An 18655-nucleotide genomic window follows, 5' to 3' on the forward strand; every position below is an offset into this window, starting at 1 on the left:
AGGCTCTTTGTAGATGGAGAAACTGTGAATCTCCCAGCATTGCTCGGCATGGGTAGGACAATGCTTGGTGAAAAAGCAGCAGAGAAGTTCAAAAGTATACCCATCTCAGACACACAAGTTTGCCGCTACATCTCTGACATGTCAGGAGATATCCAGGGACAGCTCATAGCTCGGTTGAAATAAAGTTTGTTTGCTTTGCAGATGGATGAAGCAACTGATGTGTCAAAGGATGCCCATTTAATTGTTTATGTTTGATACTGTTATGAAACGCTTTTATTGGAAGAGGTTTTGTTTTGCAAGCCAATCAAGGGGCGAGCAACAGGCTCCGATTTGCTTACCATCAATGACTTCCTGAGTATCCATGGCTTTAAATGGGAAAACTGTGTTGGAATCTGCACATTTGGTGCTCCTTCAATGTGTGGTGCTAGGGCTGGCCTAAAAGAGAATGTGTTGAAAGTGGCTTCACATATTCTGTGGACCCACTGTATGATACACCAGGAAGCCCTTGCTGTTCAAAATATGGACAGTGAACTTGAGGATGTGCTGATTTCTACTATAAAAAATAGGAAATTTTATAAAGACCCATCCCACAAGAGCTCATCTATTTGCAATTTTATGTGCTGAAATGGGAGCTGAGCATGATCGCTTGCTGTTTCATACAGAGGTGCGGTGATTAACCCGGTGGAAAGTGCGGACTCGCATCTTTGAATTAAGGAATGAAGCACAGCAGTTTCTTCTGTGTTTGAACCCCTGCAATGCAGAACAACTATGCAAACCCCCCTTGCTTGTGATTTTAGCATCCCTTGCTCACATTTTCGAGAATTAAATGACCTGACTGCATTCAAGAAGAAGCTTGAATTATGGAGAAGAATAGTTGAAGATGGCCTGTTTAAACCATTTCCATGTTCAGTAGATTTTCTTGAGGAGACTGAATATGAACTTCCAAGTGTTGCCGAGATAATTAAAAAAATCATCTGACGTCTCTCATGGACAGTTTACAAAATATTTTCCTGAGGACAACGATCACTTCAACGACTAGGTCTTTCAACCATTTCTGGCAGAGGTGGGGAGCCATCTCCCGATTCTCATTCAGGAAGAACTGATTGAGCTCCAAAGTGACCCAGTCTGCAAATGCAATTCAGCAAAGTCCCATTGTGAGAGTTTCGGCTGAAAATGTCTGCAGAACATTCAGTTTTGAGAGAAACTGCTATCAAAACTCTCCTGCCTTTCAGCTCGTACTATTTATGTGAGATTGGGTTCTCGGCACTTGCAGTATTAAAGACTAAGTACCGTTCAAGACTGGATGTAGAGCACAACCGGAGGATGGCAGTAGCAAAAATCGATCAACAGATTGACTTTCTCTGTGGCAAAAAATAGGCACACCCGTCACATTAATGTTGGTGGTGTTGTTATCAATCTATGTCAAATTATGTGTTATATGTGTAAAACAAAGTATCCTAGTAAAAACAACTTGAGCACATTTTACCTTGGAAAATTGTGATTTGATCTGAGTAATACTCCTCTGTCATTTAAACATGCGCACTCAGAAACCTGTAGTTTACTAAACACTTTTACTGTGATTAACATTATTTGCTGGATGTGGCCCCGGAAATGCAGGTGGCAGTCGATTATGTAGTGTACCAGATTCCAGAATTTTTTGTCAGGTGGTGTGGGGAGCCCGACATCTAAAAGAATTCAGCTGGGCTGGCTCAACCTACAAATGTTTGAAGGACTCTACTCTAGAGTCTGGCTCATTACAACGGAACTGATTCACAATTTTAAGGAGCCAGCAATTCACATTGCAATTTGGTAGACCCCTTAACTTCAATCTTATGTACCATTTGTGTAAGAAATCGAATTGGATTCACTGGATGCCACAACCAGCCCTGCACAGCCCACACATACAGCCTACTGCAGACAGCAACCCTATAAATGCCATCCCTGCCCCTCATGGATCGTGTGAAGGACCAGGCTGCAGAGGACAGGCCAATGTAGATCAGGAGAGGCCGGTAGGCAACTTTTATTTGCAGGTGAGAGGTAAAAATGCCTATTCTGCCACCACTCTAAGTTTTCATCAGCTTACTGAGCTGACAATGGTGATTCTCAGTAGAGGGGTGCCCAGCTATAGGTTTCACTCAATGTCTCTGGGGTTTCAACCACATGAAATAGCAGCACTGTATATAAATCCAATCAAGATATGATTATTTTTCAGTGCTGTCAGTAGCAATCTGTGCACAGCAGCGTAGTGACCAAAGCCAATTGCTAACTTTTATGCAGAGAAACTGTGGAAACTATCTTTATCCCTAAAGTTGCTCTTTCAAAGTGCTATTATTCACTGAAGCATGCCATTGAAAATTGAACGTGAAAATGTGGTGGGTTGAACAAAAGATCAGAAAATGCAACAAGGCAGTGAAGCTGGAGCCAACTGAGGATAAGATCATGTTAGGTTGTGGGGCCAGTGGGACTTAAGCCAGCCATGTGGCAACAAACAAAAGCATCAGCCAAACTCTTCTCCTACCTGTGAGATACGAGTCTGCCACGCTAATGTCTGCCATCGGTGTGTAGTGTTCTGGTGTTGGACTAACAGGCCCACCTACATCTGTAGTGCAGCTTTCAACATCATGCTCTCTCACTTATGTTAGCTGAGCCACATGCTCAGGAACCAGTAAGGCAGTCTGACCTAGTGTACACTGAAGGCAGTAAGTGAAGTCAAATTGAAAGGTCAAATGTGGTAATTTTATGGTCAGCCAGGGTTGTTCTTTTGCGTCCACTTATGAATCTTACAAAAAGACTGATTTCAAGAGTTCCCCAACATGGGATTACCAGCTGCAGGAAGACCAAGCACAATTGTACCAGTAAAATCGCATGTAGATATGGGTAGGGGCTACAGACACAACTCAGAACATGGAACGCCTTCCTTCAGCGAGCCCAGAACCTGTCCTGCCCCCTGAAATCTTAGATGGGCCAACCAGTGAAACGCTTTGCAACCCATACCCATGTACCACCTACTCAGTAGAGACGGTAAATGCAAGCAGTCATGTTCCCAGTATTAGGGGTAACCTAGCAGAAAAGGAACCAGTGTTCCAAAGATCAGCACGAATTATACCTGTTTAAGGACAAAAATTCTTAAATTGCACACTGTAAAAGGCTAAAGGTTCAGCATCTGAGTAATGTAAAAAGTGGCAATGAGAAAATGATTACTATAAAGAGGGAGCATAATATTTCATGCCAGCATGAACACCTTCTCTGGTTTTAGCATTTTCATTCTGGTAGTAACTAGTTTGTTCAGACCTTTAAAAATGAACGACTACATGTATTATAATATAAAAGAAACAGAACTGGATAAACATCTCACAACTGGTAACGCAACTGGAGATGGAGACTTCAGTGTCCGACAATCAGGCAGACTTGGTGGTCTTTTATTTTCTCCCAGAAGAATTTTAATGAGCTACCAACTTGAACGGGGGTAACAGCCATAGACACCAGTAGGTGTGGCTGCATGCCTGTTCGTAAGTTAGACTTCAGTCTTGCCTGCAAGAGCGCATGCGCTGCATGCACTCTCTCTAGTGAGAGATATTGTATATGAGAGGTTTGCAGCCTTCCCATTGCTTACCATTCGTTGGCTTCATTGTCACTTTTATTTGCTGCCTTCTAATTGGCCAGCACCTGCCAGCTTCATTTCCTCTTCTTTCGGCTGGAACAAGTAGTGATTGCTTCAGCTGTGCCCATCCTTTGTTCGAACCGTGATTAGGTACTATTTATTTTTTTCTTCCAAAGTGCTGCTTTTAGCCTTCCCAATCAAAAAACGACACACGTGCCAATACTGGTCTTAATTCACCATCTCACATCATTATCACACAAAACCATTGATATGACCATATATTTTATTTATTTTTGTTATTTCATATATTTTTACATCATTTTTTTCAAAATGATCAAAATTGCATTATTTATCGGTTGGAACAACATTTTATCTCAAAACGTTGTACAACACAGTCACAAAAACATTGTTACATACATTGCATTCCTTACAACAAAACAACCAAGACATTTAACAATTCATCCACATGAAAACATAGTCAAGAAATCTTAGTAGCTCCGGTTCTGTAATTTCTGAGGAAAATATATCTTTTAGTCACACAAAAAGCACCACGCACTTTCAGCTAGTCTTTCAACATTGTGCTTAATTATTCTTTTAACAAGGGCAAAGCTAAACAATGTTCCAATTGGGCTCAATATACACCATCTCAGTAGTAACTTCTATTAGTTCATGTTGTGAGCCACCATGGTAGATGCTTGCAAAAAACACTTGTTTGGAAAACCAACCGTCGGCGTGTTTCGATCCCTATTGTGAGTTTTACAGGGTTCTCCTCAGGACCCAGAACACACAATGAGCTTCAAAAATAATAACAACATCTATATTAACAAGCACCCTTTCACTTACTAACAACATTCATCTCATGCACCATCCACACTATATTTACTTCTTTTATCCAAGAATAAGTCTCTCTTGCTTAATTATCCTTATCACCTTAGCAGTGGTCCCAGCTTCATGATTTACCATGACACTGAAAAATACAAAAGCAGACAATCTAATATCCATTTCCCAGCCCTATTATAAAAATCAACTTCATGGTTGAGCACCCAAAGCCTCACTTGTAATAGGAACATCTTTTTAAACAAGGGAGTCAACAAAAACTTCCTGGCACCGTATGTGAATTCACTGCAATGCTACAAAAGAGAAGAAACAGAAAACGCAATTCAAACAAGCATTTACAATGCAATGGTTTCGCCTTCGGAAAAGTTAGAGCTATTGGCATTGTAAATGACAAAATTTGTATTTATGTGTTGGTTTTGAAAACAGATAAATAAATGGCATTGTCATTTACATTGCCATTAGCTTAATCTCTCGCAAATGTGAGACCTATTGTACCCTACGGACGAGCTCAACAGACAGCAATTACTACCACACACACACACCCAGAGCCACCACACACACACCCAGAGCCACACACACACACACCCAGAGCCACACACACACACACCCAGAGCCAGCCACACACACCCAGAGCCAGCCACACACACACCCAGAGCCACACATACACACACCCAGAGCCACACACACCCACCCAGAGCCACACACACCCAGAGCCACACACACCCACACCGAGCCACACACACACACCCACCCAGAGCCACACACACACACCCACCCAGAGCCCCACACACACCCAGAGCCCCACACACACCCAGAGCCACACACACACCCAGAGCCACACACACACCCAGAGCCACACACACACACACACACACACACACACACACACACACGCACACCCAGAGCCACACACACACCCAGAGCCACACACACACCCAGAGCCACACACACACACACACCCAGAGCCACACACACACCCAGAGCCACACACACACACACCCAGAGCCACACACACACACCCAGAGCCACACACCCAGAGCCACACACACCCACCCAGAGCAAAAGCTAACTGCGATAAATGTTGACATAAATCATGCAAACAGTCTATTCAAAAGAGGCAGCAGCTGAAGTTTGACACCCGGTTATCTTGTTTCCCGGCGCACCGTGCTAATTAACTCAACACAGTAGTGTGGTTTCTAAGCAGGCAAACACGGATGTGGGCCCAGGTATACAGAGAAGGTTTCCAGTATGCTATTTTCGCATTTAAAACATTTGCTACAAAATGTAAATAGATGCATGTTAATCAATATGGATATTTTATTTTTGGTCTGTGATGAGGAGCAGTGTGAGTCACCTGCTGTGGATTTTGTATGCACAGTTTAGCTGCTTTGCCACCAGTCACACGTAAAACGATCAGAGCTAGAAATTAGCTTGGGGCCGGCACAATGGCTGTCGCTCGGGGGGGGGGGGGCTGCTCCGGTCGCCTGGGGCCAGCATATGGTGCGGATGGGGTTCACCGCATTGAGGGTGGCGTTGAAGGCTTGCAAGACGAACTGCAGGCAGAGGAACAGTGCCGCCTCCCACCCTCTTCGCCAGCACCGCCTGGATGTGATCTCACCGCCCGTGAGTCACGGGGAGCCAAGTTTTAGGCCCGGGTCACCCCTTACAGCTACCTGCCGCCCTATGGACCGGGGAGCAATACGAACACCCGGGGCACATTTTAATTGCGGGGTAGAGAACGTGTGCCTGTTGCCGAGTAGGTGGCAGATATTAGGGTCCCACGGTGTCAGCTCATGCCGAGACACGTGGGGCAGTCGAGTGAGCCAATAAGGACGCTCCTGCCGCCCCTGGTGCTGTTCCAGGTTGCACAGGGACCATGGCAAGGGCTGCCATAGTGGGGGTGCGAGCTCATGCGAAGCACTTTTTGGGGCACTATTACTAAAGTTCGGGCTTTCTCCTCGGGGACAATACAGGACTTCGCGGTAATGGGCACTGGGAGCGCGGGGGCCATGGGCTGGGCGGGGGCTTCCAGTCGGATTCCTTCTGCACGCTCCCCATGTTTTTAGCGGGTGGGGGGAGACCTGACCCAGATGATCGTAGCTCGGGGGGGGGGGGGGGGGGGGGGGGGGTTCTATAGGCATGGCTCCGGGAAGCTTCGTCTCCATTTGAAGCAGTCACCCTCCCCCCGCAGATGACCTTAGCTCGTGGTTTGCTGCGGGGCCCCCGTTTGTACGGTGTGGGCTTTTGGCCTGTTTTACGTGCGTGGGGGAGGGGTGACCATCGCATCTCTGTTGCCGAGGAAGTTACTTTGGCACTAGGACCGGGGTCTCATGCCTCCTGTTTATCCCCCCCCCATCGGAGACGGCCCGGGGCTACCCCCAGGGTAGCCAGCGAGGGAGGTGGCTAGCTATGGATGAGTCAGCACGCCCCCCCCCACCCTTTACCGTTCCAGCCTCATGGGGCCGTGAGAGTTGCCGCTGCCCCCATGCCCCTCTGTGTCACGGGCTTGCACGCTTGGGGCCGGCACAATGGCTGTCGCTCGGGGGGGGGGGTCGGCTCCGGTCGCCTGGGGCCAGCATATGGTGCGGATGGGGTTCACCGCATTGAGGGCGGCGTTGAAGGCTTGCAAGACAAACTGCAGGCAGAGGAACAGTGCCGCCTCCCACCCTCTTCACCAGCACCGCCTGGATGTGATCTCACCGCCCGTGAGTCACGGGGAGCCAAGTATTAGGCCCCGGTCACCCCTTACAGCAACCATGCCGCCCTCTGGACCGGGGAGCAATACAAACACCCGGGGCACATTTTAATTGCGGGGTAGGGAACGTGTGCCTGTTGCCAAGTAGGTGGCAGATATTAGGGTCCCAAGGTGTCAGCTCATGCCGAGCCACGTGGGGCGGTCGAGTGAGCCAATAAGGACACTCCTGCACCCCGAGCATCAATTCAAGTTACTCGACAGTAAACCAAGGGTGAGCGCCCCACATCCTTATCTGTGCTCGGGCCCCCACCCGGGTCGCTAACACGCTAGGGGGAAAGAGAAGCGTAGCGTGGCATTGTGGCTGGTACTTCGGGTTTTCCAGCATTGGTTGGGCTGCTGCCACCAATCCCCGCCACCCCCCGTCACAGGTCGCGAACAGCCGCTGCGGTGTCGATCGCTCGCATGGCAGGCACGCTGTTCCCACGGTCAGGGAAAACATGGGTGGTTTCTTTGCCAGCAGGCGCTACCTTAAGACTGAGGAGACTTATACGACGGATTAATCCGCAATGTGGAACTCTAAATTAGAAATCAGGCTCTTTTAGGAGCATGCCTACCAGTGGAAGGCATCTGTCCCTGGGATTTGTCCTTGACAGGGTTTGGCTGCGGCAGGAAACGGGTTAACAGAAGCCATAAAAGCAAGCATTACGGGCAGAGCTCACTCTCCTGCAGGATACAGAGCAGGGGCTGAAATCACTCTCCACCAGGCGCCATCTTCAAAGAAATGCCCAAAACAAACCCTTAAAAAAAAAAAACACCGCCCACCGCCACATGACGCTCGCAAAGGGGCGGAGAGGGAAAAAAATCGCCGGGACGCCCACGAATCGCCTCGCACATTGACGGACAGATCGCTCTTCCAATGGCTAGCCTCCATTTATGGAGCTAGCCAATGGAAGAGCAGGCGGGACAACACACACATACTGTTAACATAAGATTTCGCCTGCGCGAAACGCTGCTGCGCAGCTGTTCGCCAGGCGAAACCTAAAAAGGAACTATCACTCCACAGTTTACGAGCTGCCTGAGATGCCGAGCTGTGATAATCTAAACGCGATTGACATGCGGCATAGTATACTCAATGAGCCAATGTTCACGTACCTTCAGTTTACGGGAGCTCCGAACTAGACCAATGTTCTCCGTGCGTTGAATGCCGATATTTGACCAATGGTGTCCGGAGATTACTTACGGGTCTGCGCCACTGTGTCATTACAGGACTCCCGTCGCCCAGTAAGAATAGTGTAATTTCTTTGATTCTTTACAAGGACAGTCGCCGCTATAATTTAAAATCCAGCTCAATCCTTGAAGCTCAGGAACATATGGGCCAGGGGGCCACTCTGTTAAATTTGAATGATTTTCTGTATACCTCTGGGCTTTAAGTTGACTCATAGAATCATGGGAGTTTGCGTTCAAATCTCTGAACTCTCTATCATAGTGCCTGTGATAAGGTACGAGGTGAAATAGCTCCTAAGAATAAGTATACACATGACATCATGAAAATTATAGGTCAAATATATGAACTGTTCTTCATAAGACACTTAAGTCCGGAGTCATATCACTTCTCAGAATGATCCAAGTTCATCTTTGTGAACTTCTAAATTCTGTAGCCGTCATTTCATTCAATCCATCAACTGCAGAGATTAATTTCACTATTAGTAACGCCTCTATCTGAATCAGTCATCTCTCCAGGTCTCCTCCCTTAATGTTTGGTTCAATTACTGATATTAGAGTCCACCGTAAATCACTCTCCACAATGTAGAGAGTGATTTACGGTGGACTCTAATATCAGTAATTGAACCAAACATTAGGCCAATGTGAATCATGTAGAGTCTACATGGTTCACATTGGCCCAATGGCTCACCATAGTGGCTGAAAGGAACTTTTTATGAATTCTAGATTTATGGTGGTTAATTCGTTGCCGTATTTCATGCTTAGTTTTCCCAATGTTTAGCTTTGGGCAAGGACACAATATTCCATAAACTAAATTTTTTGTCTTGCAGTTAGAAAAAGTGGTATTTTTCCAGATTATGTTTTTGTGTGAAAATAATGATCCTTCAATAGTTTGGTTACAGCAGGTGCATGTGCCAAACCTATGGTGGCCCACAATTGGAGGTATATTTAGCTATTCACGTAATGTGTTTTTGACTGATAGCTTAGAAAGTGCTGCCCGAACCACTTGATTTGCAATACTTTTCTCTCTCAAGTGCAAACAGCGGTTTTGTGAAGGACGCATCTAGGTTATCCAGCAAGTGCCAATTATGATGGATAACCTTCTTCAATGTGCTAGTCTTTGAGCAAAATGTGGCGACACAAACAAGATGATCTACATTCTGGTTTTTCCTTATCTATAACAGTTCTTCTAGTGGTGTCCACTATGCCCTCTTCATGGAATGTTTAAAGAGTCTTTTGGGATAGCCTCATGCTTTTAACTTGTCCACCAAATTTTTTGCATGAAAGTTGTAATCTGTTCTGTATGAAGAATTCCTTAAAAATTACCTGAATGGTAAATTATCTCGAAGGCTACGGGATGATGACTGCTATAATGTAGGGCTTCATTCCTATCTGTCGGTTTTGTATGGAGTGTGGTCATTAAAAAACCATCTTCAGCATATACTTCAACATCCAAAAATGTAATTCTCCAGGAGTTGTGATGAACGCTGAATTTAATGTCTGCTGTCCTGACATTTAACCAACCATGGAATTGTTTAAGTGTGCCTACTTGACCTGTCCATATGAAGAATATATCATCGATATATCGCACCCAATGTGAGATATGATGTTGAAAGGAATTTTTGTTGTAGATGCATTTTTCTTCGAATGTCACCATGTATGGCACTGCTAGCTCAGGCGCAAATGGGCAAACCATAGCAGTCCGCTTGATTTGGAACTAAAAATTGTCTCCTAATTTAAACTAGTAGTTTTTTCTTGCCTTCCAGCACCCTTCTTCCCTCGCACACCCAGCAGGCTGCCTGCACATGTTTACTTTTAATTTCTCTCAGCACTGCGGGCTCTTTTGTTTCCTTTGTAAGTACCGTCTATGGCAGTCATTTCAGGCTTACCGAGTTAAATTACTGTCTCTCCACCTGCTGAGCTTGTGTGTCCTGCCCATCCTTGTCCTACCCAGAGAAGTTCTGCATGGCACATGAATGAGCTCCCACTCAAGATGCTGCTGCCTGTACTTTGCAGTGCTTTTGGGGAGAGTCGTGCAAGGTTACCCCTTCCCTGCTGTGTGGACCCTGGGAGTAGGCGAGACCTGCGCTCACAGAGCATGAGGAATTTATGAGCTTTCCTTAGGACTCCAGTTTCCCTCGACCACCCAACCTTATGAACTCTAAGCTGCAAGCAATATGCAAACCTGGTGCTGATGACAAATCTTTGTCTGAAGCCTTCTGCCCTTCACCCTGGGGAAAATCACAGCTCCAAGCATGCTTGAAGGTGTAGTATACACTTTGCTGCATTTCCTTGTTTCTATGCATACTTTAGGAAAATACAAGTGTCATTTTGAATTACTAAGTTCTTTTATTCATTTCACACACATTTGTATTATTTTTATTTCAAAGCTATGCATTCAAAATGCCGGGGGCAAGAACTAGGTCACCCAGTAATATTTTTTCTATACATTATTGTATTTGACAGACATTAACATTCACAAACCTATGTATAATACTCATATTGAAATTACATTGTCCAGGATATGCTCTTACTGACATGCACCATCACTAACTGATGGAACCCACTTGGGCTTAATATTGTAATGCGATCACAATAACTATGATGAGCGCATATACTTTACGTTTGTCTCATTGGTATCCGGGCAGATTTATAAATCGTACCTCACAATCCGCTATTCAAATTGTTAATTGCACATGATCTCTTTGTACATGAGCATCTTTCTCATATAATCAAGTTGCCCTTTACTTAAGCGATTGGGTATTGCATTTAAAATGGCTACTTTATACTTGAGTCCATGGATTTTTCAAGGTTCTCAGGGTGCGTCATGGCACGATGATTGTGTTTACACGCATGTGTAAATATTGGCACATTCTTCAATACGATCACTGTATACTCATTATCATGTATCAATTTGGAATACATTGTTCACAATAATTTACAATGGATTTCAAACTGTATAATTGATTTCAAAAGTTAACATCTAACTAAATATTTACCAAATATTTCTTGCAATGAGGGAGTATGATCCTCCCATCTTTTAACCAATATCTCTTTTGGGGGTGAAAGTAAACTACCTCAACTGCCACTTTTTTAAATCACTTTCTTTTTCTTTGGTGAGGGGAAGAGAAGGCACATTTCTGACCCCCTTTTCTTTTCTAATATAGGTTAGTGCACTTCTATTGACCAAAACCTATATATACTTAAAGACATATATTTATGAACTTGGAATAGATTTTTCCTGGGAGCATTTAAAAAGGGTGGGGAGGGCAGGCAACTCTGCCACTGCAAAAACCACTCATGCTCCCGCACTCCGTTCTCCAGACCATTCACTGGGTTCAGCCTTGCAATTAAGGGATTGAAGCAGAGCCAACGTGTCCAGGCACACACCGGCGTGGCTTTAGAAGTGCTGCTGCATATTACACAAGCCTCTCCGTTTCTACAGCCACTCACTGACTGCTTAGCTGGATTCACTTAATACAGCATTTTTTGTTTTAGGAAGGAGCAAAAGGGCACCCGTTCATATAATATGCATCATTTCTTGTTAATAAGCCCTAGTGCTCCAAAATGTACAGGCCAGTAACTGCCAAGAAAAAATAAATGAAATGTGCCCCAGAACACACAGCTACTGGTTTACAAACAAGCACGCGTGCCTTGCGCTGAAAGTTAAACGTGTGACAGCAGCTGTTTTCAAGCACATTCGTGCTTACGGCACCATCCGCCTTGCGGGAGCGAGCAGCAGCCAATTAGCATGTGAGCTGCTGCTCGTTCCCTCAAGGTGGATGCCGCCACTAGCATGAGTATGTGCTTCAAAAAACAGCAAAGCGATGGCTAAAGGTCCTCCTATGCAGCGCATGCGCACTGCATAGGTGAGACCTAAAAATGATAATGAACAATGAAGTGTGATGCTGGCTACGTGAACTATTCAAAGTATGTTAACCAAAATGATCACTCAAGAAAAGGGAGTTATCAAGACTCGCCTAACAGATGCAAGTAAATGCAATCACTGTCTGTAAATGACAAATTGTAAAAAATATATGTGATTTTATACTTTCAAATTGTATTTAAGAGCTGGTTCGAATTGTAGATTCAGCAGGGTTTTGAAAGGAAAACTCACCGAAATGGAAAAGGAACCACCGTCAAAAGACCTATGTTTCTGCAAAAAATAAATGCCAAAAAGAGAACCTTTAGAAAATGTTCTCCACCTCTCATTAACTAGTGGCAGACTGCCACGAAGAGGAAAAAGAGTAGAACTCACATTCAGAGAGCAGCGTTCAAGCCATCGTCTCTGCTGGCTTTAAGCGCACAAGTGCGCCCGTACTGCTATGAATACAGCTGCCACGATGGAGACGTGCACGTGGTGCAGCGATTAAAGCATCTTGCAGGCTGGTTGAAATTGCCTGTAGGACAAAATCCTTGGCGCAAGGGTGCCTGTATACAAAAAAGCATATGAAATGAATTACAAATAACTCAAAATAAGGTTGAAGGTAAAAAAATGAAATCAAGACTACAATAAAGTTCGAAAAATACTGCTGAGAATTATTAAGGCAGAAGGTCAACCAACTAGAGCCTTGTCATCGCGTCTGCGATCGCCCCTAAACTTGCAGGTCAAAGATTTGAAAAGACATAGCTTGGTGGTATGGAAAATTGTACAGGTAGTCTAAGAAAGTGACTGGTGCTATAAAAACAATATGAGTGAGTCTTAAGAAACCATGGTATAAGTATTGCAAGACAGCCCCATACTAGGGTGCCCTAGGCTAATATATAAATCATAAGTATAAATTAAATAAAATGAGAAAAGGGACATGTCTTACAGTCTAGGATGGATACAATACTCTCCAATATGGGGTCCTATAAGGAAACACAAGTGAAAAAGATGCAGCATCAAGTCAACCCAATTTGTTCAAATGAAGGCAGCTTGCCTTTAACCCTCCACAGTATTAAGGCCATCTGCAATGAAGTCCAGCATCTCCATCCACTGTAGTTCTTTACGCAATCTTAAATTCCACTTGCTGGGTGGCCCCAGTGTTACATTCTGATCACCTGCAAGCATATATCTTCCGCTGTATGTTGTTGGAGCTGAAAATGTTCAACCAAGGGTGCTACAGTAACTCCACATTTGGCTCTACTGTGATGTTGTAAAATCTGACATTTCACTTTTTGCATAGTCTGACCGATATTATCAAGTCGCATGGGCATATATAACATTGGGAGTGTTACAATTGGTGAAAGAAGTCAGAGTGAATTTAACATTTCGGTATGTAACATTGTGTTAACACAATATTTGCATGCCACACACTGACGGCCTACCAAAGCAGTTAGTCCCCATTGTGAATTTAGGGTGAACTTAGGCGGCTAGATAGTCTTCCACCAATCTCCTATGTTTTTTACATTTTTTATTGATCTAATTACTTGCATGATGGAAATTGCTTACACAGATATGTTCATAATTATTATCTCGTTTGCGTGGTTCAAGACGTTCCTTGCTGGGACTACACCAGGCCCTTTTCCTAGTCTGCCTCACTATGCGTCTTGGGTATCTTCGCTCAATTTTTTATGAGAATATCTGATTTGTTGAAGTAATCAGACCATTGGGTGCAATTTCAGAATATAGATAGGATTTGACTTCAGGGCAGATTATTCCTAAGGCTCCTAGTTTGACTGCTGGAATAATGTAACAAATTCCTCTCTGTGGGCTTTCTGTACAAGGAAACAAATACTTGATTGACATCTACTTTGCCCCATAGGTCCAAAAATGGAACACCTGTGGAGTTGTGGTACATGGTGAATTGGATCTCAGATAGCGTGTTGAGCTGTGGAAACTAGCTGAAATGGCTGTTAGCATCAACTTAAGCCATTTTGTTTTTGGCAGCCATTTAGTTAGCCATGTGCTTTCTCCCTCTTCACTGTTGCCTGCTCTTGTATTTCATTTGAGTCAGGAACTATAATTAACTCCTTCAGCACTGAGCCAGAGCCTTGCACATTCTCAGAAAGACATGTAGCTGTCAGAATGCACCTGCTCTTAGTGTTTAACTATTAGGTTGGTTTTACTGATGTAAGGAGAAATGTCCCCCCTCCCACTTATTGAGCAAGCAATTTTTGTATACCCATATTAGTCAATAACTATCCTTGTATGTGCCAGTACCTCCCCTTGGTCTCATGCAGACTATGCAATAAATGTATATATAAGGTCTCTGATCTCTGTACTCCTAAGACTGTCTCATACAGTGGCCTGAGGGTACCGTATTGATGCAGTCTCCCTCATGTGAGGTTAATAAATGCATTCTTTTGATATTACAGCTTCTGTGCCAATCTCTTCTTTGTTGGTTTAAGGACCGGTGCATCAGTGAACCCCTAAAAAGGCTTTTTTTATTCTACAAATTGGCACCCCAACGTGGGCCTCATCGGAGACCCGGCTATCCAAGAGTGCGGTTGTGACAGAAGGCAGGTACCCATGCATGAGGAGACCCTTTGTCTTTGCAGAACAACGTGTTCTCCAGTTTTCCTGATCTGACCCTCTAGGTCATGGGTACTCACAAACTTTCTCTCGGGGGCCAAATTTACACTGTGGTTTGTGTCCGAGGGCCGCACCAGTGGGGGCGGGGTCAGTGGGGGAGCGGGTGGGGCTAGAGCAACAAAAAAAAACTGACCATGAGGTTGATCACTGGTCCCTGCAGTGGACACCTTCGTCCACTGAGCCACCAGACCCGGCATACACACATCTCTCTCTCTCGCTCTCTCTGTCTCCCTCCCTCCCTCTCTCACTCTCCCTTACTCTGTCCCCCTCCCTCTGTCCCCCTCCCTCTGTCTCCCTCCCTCTGTCTCCCTTTCCCTCTCTCACTCCCTTTCCCTGCCTTCCTTTCTCTCCCTCCCTTTCCCTCTCACTCCCTCACTCAGTCTCCCTTTCCCTCTCTCACTCTGTCTCTCTTTCCCTACCTCACTCCGTCTCCCTTTCCCTCCCTCACTCTGTCACTCACTTTCTCTCCCTCCTTTTCCCTCCATCCTTTACCCTCCCTCACTTTCCCTGTATCCATTTCCCTCTCACTCCCTCGCTCTGTTTCCCTTTCCCTCCCTTACTCCCTCACTCTGTCACTCCCTTTCCCTCCCTTCCTTTTCCTCTCTCCCCCTCTCTCACTCCCTCACTCTGTCACTCCCTTTCCCTCCCTTCCTTTCGCTCCCTCCCTTTCTCTCACTCCCTCACTCTGTCTCCCTTTCCCTCTCTCACTCCCTCACAGTCTCCCTTTCCCTCTCTCACTCCCTCACTGTCTCCGTTTCCCTCTCTCACTCTGTCTCTCTTTCCCTACCTCACTCCCTCCCTCGGTCTCCTTTTCCCTCCCTCACTCGGTCACTCCCTTTCTCTCCCTCACTTTCCCTCCATCCCTTACCCTCCCTCCCTTTCCGTGCATCCATTTCCCTCTCACTCCCTCACTCTGTCTTCCTTTTCCTCCCTTACTCCCTCACTCTCACTCCCTTTCCCTCCCTCACTCTGTCTCCCTTTCCCTCCCTCACTGTCTCCCTTTCCCTCTCTCACTCCCTCACCCGGTCTCCCTTTCCCTCCCTCACTGTCACTCCCTTTCCCTCCCTCCCACTCCCTTTCCCTTCCTCCCCCTCCTACCCTTTCCCTCTCTCACTCCGTCACCCGATCTCCCTTTCCCTCCCTCACGGTCACTCCCTTTCCTTCCCTCACCCTCCCATTCCCTTCCTCCCTCCCTCCCTTTCCCTCCTTCCCTCTCTTACTCCCTCACCCGGTCTCCCTTTCCCTTCCTCACTTTGTCTCCCTTTCTTTTCCGCTCCCTCTGTCATGTCACCCTGCCTCTGTGTCAGCCTGGGCTGAGACAGCTTCGGAGCACACACACTCACATAGCTGCACCGAGCGCATTAACAGGTCTTTAAAAGACCATTCGAATGTTAATGAGGCTGTGTTGTTCACCTCTTAGCGCCCCTGCAGCTCCACTCTAACTATGGCAGGAATCGCCCGGCCGGCCCCCACAGAGCAGCAGAGTCTCGGAGTCGCGCTGCTGTAACTTAGTTTGCAGACACTCTTTTAAAAAAAATTACATTAAAACACTGGTATGGTGTGTACAAGGTCCGCGGGCCGCCAGGGAAGGCTTGCCGGGCCGCCGACGGCCCGCGGGCCGTACTACGAGTACCCCTGCTCTAGGTGATGGTCGGTCCCGATTGAGATCCTCTTTGGCGTAAGTTAGGTCACTCAGAACTTGGAAGCTGGAGTCTTTGGTTTGGTAAGGTTGCTGTAGCAACACAATTTTTTTGGAATGACTTGGCCAAGATTCTAGTTTGTTTGTTTATGTGCTGCAGCAAATGAAGGCAGGTAATGAGGAGATTTTTCTCTAATTTTTGAACTGTACAGTTTAAGTTAAGTACCACTTTTTTAATAATATTATATATGCTATAATATTTTGGCATGCCTGCTCCTAGCACACTTCGTAGAAAGTGTTGCTGTCTTAGAGGTACCAATATGGATTTAGAAAGTACTCCGCTGATTCCCCTAGAGGGGATACCTAAATAGGTTTAGGTATATTAAAAACTGTATTTCTTCCATGATGACTAGTACACCATGGAACAAATTTATATATATTCGCTGAAAAAACCGTAGGTTTTACACACGTTATAGTTAGGAAGTAGCATTTACAAAACCTTTGAAATTCATTAAGATACACTTAATCAGTCAGTTATAGAATCTATTTTTCACCAAAAAAGCAGCCATTTATACACTTATATACCCATTTCTTCTTCCATCAACCTTCAGATATACATATATAAAAATATTTAATTTTCAGAAAACACCCATTCACTGGGTGGTTTCATCAGTGATGTCATCAGTGATGTCATTTGAGATGTCATCAGTGATGTCACTGACCATGTCATGAGTGATGTAATATGTGACGTCATCAGCAGTGCATTGCGGGCGCGCGAGTTCTAGTTAGCTGAACTAACTATAACGGGGGAATTTCAATGGTTTTATATGAGTGAAATGTCCAGCTAACTATAACGTGTCAAACCTACGTTTTTTTCAGTGAATTTCAAAGGTTTTTTAAATGCTAATTCCTAACTATAACGTGACTGTAACCTATGGTTTTTTCTGTGGATTTCAATGGTTTTGTAAATGAAATTTTTTTAATGTAATAATGGTTATATTTTTTATACTGATTTACTATATTATTATAATTTTTTTATTTTTAGATATATTATTTTTTAAATTACATTACATATTTTTTATATTAATTGATAAAAATGTTTGTACACTTCTCTGCAACGCAGCCCCCTGACGCGTTTGCAGAGGGGGAACTAATTCCCCTTGCACAGCAGGTCAAGCGCACACAACAAATGTAATGTTCTGGGTATTCAAGGTACGATGTTCAAGGATAAGATCACAAACGATATTCTTTTTGTTGTGGTTTTAATGGGTATGTGAGTGGTACTCCTTTCAAAGGAGATGCCACCGAAAAAGCGAACCAGCCGACACGTGTTTCGTCACTTGTGCAAATCGGCACCAAGTGTGTTGCGGGCTGGGTAAGAAAAGGGGCTCGTCTGTGTCACAGGCGGGTAATGCCTGTCGTTAGGAAGACGGACGGCGGTATTTCGCCGGAGAGTGACGACGGTGTTGCCGGATACAGGAAAGGTTTCCTGTATCCGGCAACACCGTCGTCACTCCGTCGTAATTCCGACCCGATCAGGACCAGGTCGGAATTATCACCGGTTCCCCGATACAAAGAATTTCCACACGTTATCAGCCCTGAAGAGTCAATGGGTTAACACCCTAACTGACGAAACACGTGTCGGCTGGTTCGCTTTCTCGGTGGCATCTCCTTTAATATCGTTTGTGATCTTATCCTTGAACATCGTACCTTGAATACCCAGAACATTACATTTGTTGTGTGCGCTTTACCTGCTGTGTAACGTTTATACGGGCTAGTCCATAGACCCTTTATTTTCAGAGTTTTAGGGTTTTCTCTGAACAAGCAGCACCATCCACAATCACCCTTTATTGCTATTATCTCACCACTACATGTTGTGCGCCATCTAATTTCTGAAAACGAATAACCCCCCGCCGAACTGCAATTCCCCTTGCATACTGGGGGTCCCTGTGGGCCAACTAGCCCACCAGGAACCTCCAGTATTCCCCAGGGGGCTGCATTGCAGAGAGGTGTAATGAGGCCACACCCTTTTTTACACCTCTCTGCAGCGCAGCCCACGGTTGCGTTTGCAGAGGGGGAACTAATTCCCCTTGCATACTGGGGGTCCCTGGGAGGTAACTAGCCCACCAGGAGCCTTCAGTATGC

The 18655-nt window shown here is 45.3% G+C and overlaps 1 protein-coding gene and 1 long non-coding RNA gene across 2 annotated transcripts in view; one reads left to right on the top strand and one right to left on the bottom strand.

Annotated features, from left to right (window-relative positions):
- The window catches only part of TRAPPC6A (trafficking protein particle complex subunit 6A), a 603570-nt gene that overhangs the window by 236578 nt on the left and 348337 nt on the right, over positions 1 to 18655 (top strand). The window lies entirely within an intron of this gene.
- LOC144782987 (uncharacterized) lies at positions 3884 to 12779 on the bottom strand. Its single transcript, XR_013601349.1, has 3 exons — positions 12613 to 12779; positions 12472 to 12510; positions 3884 to 4395 (listed from the first exon to the last, which is right to left on the bottom strand). It is a non-coding gene; the product is annotated as an uncharacterized LOC144782987 (long non-coding RNA).

The sequence above is a fragment of the Lissotriton helveticus genome, chromosome 9 (genome assembly GCF_964261635.1).
Source record: "Lissotriton helveticus chromosome 9, aLisHel1.1, whole genome shotgun sequence".
Taxonomy (NCBI): domain Eukaryota; kingdom Metazoa; phylum Chordata; class Amphibia; order Caudata; family Salamandridae; genus Lissotriton; species Lissotriton helveticus.